Source organism: Lactuca virosa, chromosome 7 (genome assembly GCF_052849685.1).
Source record: "Lactuca virosa cultivar CGN04683 chromosome 7, Lactuca_virosa_CGN04683_v6, whole genome shotgun sequence".
Classification (NCBI taxonomy): Eukaryota; Viridiplantae; Streptophyta; class Magnoliopsida; order Asterales; family Asteraceae; genus Lactuca; species Lactuca virosa.
Window position 1 is genome coordinate 149,739,475 of NC_136432.1, and position 2,562 is coordinate 149,742,036.

The window sequence follows — 2,562 nt, forward strand, 5'->3', positions numbered from 1 at the left end:
TGGGATTAGGGTTTTATAGCTACCACAATATATGAAATCCTACAAATATCACGACTTCACAAACATGAGACAACATCATACTCCAACACTCAACATTATATGTTCAATCCATATGTTATCAAGACAAAATCATCCTAACAAATGTTTGTCCATTTCGCTCAAGAAAATGTAATAGCTCGTACGAGAACAACAATTATGAACAAAAGCAAGCGACTAAGCTACAATAACAACTAATAATGAGTTTGTTAAATAAAGAAAGAACATATGAAACAGTCAATCAACCAATATCTTAAAATATGAAATGATGGAAACAATGGAACCACATGTACCAAAATGAAAAGAAAATAGAGACAATATTTTACATAAACTAAAATGCCAAAACATAAATTCAATTCATTACAAATCTCCGCTCCCAACTGAATCGCTCTCGCTCTCGCTCTCGGACCAATCATGAAAAGCATCAGGAAACTTCATATTTGATGAAAAAACAAAACCTTTAGCTTCCAAACGCTTCAGAACCTACCAACAAAAGAGTACAAGTGAGAAGATAACAAATATGGGAATCTTGCAATGACATCTTGTTAGAATAGAAAGAGACCCAAGAGGTAGAAGCAAAGATATACATAGCTTCATACAAATGAGTTATAAGCAGCACATGTATAACATAGATTAACAAATAAGAACGTTGAGAGGGGTTTGTAGTTTCTGACTTTCTTCTACAATGTAAATGTATGGGGATGTTTGGAGGTGCATTTAGATAGAGACTACTATGATTTAAAGCAGATAATCAGTTGATTACAGATAGAGATAGTTAGGGTCAATTCTTTATTTAACAATAATCAGAAATCGTAATCATAATCATTTTTAACCAAACACTCAAAATTTACATTTTAATGATCATATGATTTTTACATACATATAAATTGTCAGAGGAAAGCAAAATTTTACCTTATAACAGAAAATCCCAATTTTAAGATCCTTGACATGGGAGAGGTTTAGTATAAATCCTTTAAGCATCTCTTCTTCATCTTCTTTATGCGATGTTCCCCAATGCCCTATCCTTGTATAGTCTAACTCTGCTTGGACTAAAGAAGGCACGTTTACCAACAAAAGCTTCCACAACAACAAATCATCTATGATTGTTAGTGATGAAATATTAGGAGCATTGATTTCAATAATATCGTTAGGAATATCATATTCATGCTGAGGATCATCATATCCAAAGAACACCAACTTCTTAACGCTTTTTGAGGTGATATTGAGCAGCCTGTAACCATAACAACGTTCTAATACCAAAGTTTCCAATACAGGACTACCAGATAATATGTTTTCAATCAGTTCTTCATCTAAATTTCCATCTGAAATCCTCAAACTCCTAAGACATTTCCAACTAATCGCCCCAGCTGGATTCAATATGCAGCCTGATAATCTCAAATCAGTAAAACATGAACTTATGAAAAAAAAATTGATCTACCAGACACTCATCTTCAGAATCCATATCCCATAACGTTAAGTAAAGCTCTTCAACATTACATCTTGTAGCATAACGTATCCAATTGTTGACTTTCGATTCAAAGCCATTATAATAAGTTGCATCCACTTCGAATTTCTTAAGCTTCACTTGCCGACATTGAACTAGGGTTTTGTCGACGCACGAAACAAAATCGGACCATGGTTGATTATCCTCAATATGTATGAAAACTAAAGAAGAAAGCGCAGTCCAAAGATTTGTCCATCGCTTCGAAAGTGTACCTGTTCTAATGGCACCTTTTGTGCAGGGTAAACGAGACAGGATTTCTAGAAGCAAGCAATCCGGCAACTCACTGATTCGATCGTCTTCTCCCTTCTCCATGATTTTTTGCAACTTTCGGGGAATTTTAGGTCCGTCTTCCACCGTTTCCATGGCGGTTTCCCCCACGAAGACTACACAAAACTCAAATCAGGCGCATAAGGTTACAATTGGTGAAATGAAGTTATGCTTTCACCCCTAAACTTTGAAAAACTAAACATTCAGTCCTTATAAACATAACCACTACTTTGATATTTAATTCATTCTTTATTGATTGATTATCACCGATTGTTAAAAATGCCCTCTAGAAATATAAAGCAAACCAAGTTATGGTAATCTCTCACGTCTCTTACACTAGCAACAAAAGTTATAAAGTTGTAAATTGTTAATCCAGTCAACTTTGACATTGGAGAGAAGAAATATAAAACAAACCAAGTTATGGTAATATCACTAAAGTCCCATGTTTTTGGCACTAAATTGGAAAAAGCCCTGCATTTAATTTTCATTTACTGTGACCACGATATTTTCATTGACTTATTGTTTGAGGGCAAAGAGCCGGTTTCACCGGTTTCAGCAGGTTGCATAGCTTAGTCGAACATTGGAGGTAGTTTTGGGTCGATTCTTCTCTCCAACGTCAAACCAAAAAGATGGTAAGCTCCTCCAACACGCACACACAAGGTTACAAAGAGTGGGCTTTAAGGAATCGTTGGTCTGAAGATTTGAGATGCGAATGTGATGAACCTGTGACATTCTCGATCTCCAAAACTGTCGAT

At 35.3% G+C, this 2,562-nt stretch overlaps 1 pseudogene across 1 annotated transcript; it reads right to left on the reverse strand.

Annotated features, from left to right (window-relative positions):
- Positions 1-265: 265 nt before the first annotated feature.
- Positions 266-1,966, reverse strand: LOC145125215 (F-box/LRR-repeat protein 25-like; annotated as a pseudogene). The gene is made up of 2 exons (XR_013715870.1): positions 949-1,966; positions 266-519 (listed from the first exon to the last, which is right to left on the reverse strand). The product of XR_013715870.1 is annotated as an F-box/LRR-repeat protein 25-like (transcript).
- Between the last annotated feature and the right edge of the window lie 596 nt (positions 1,967-2,562).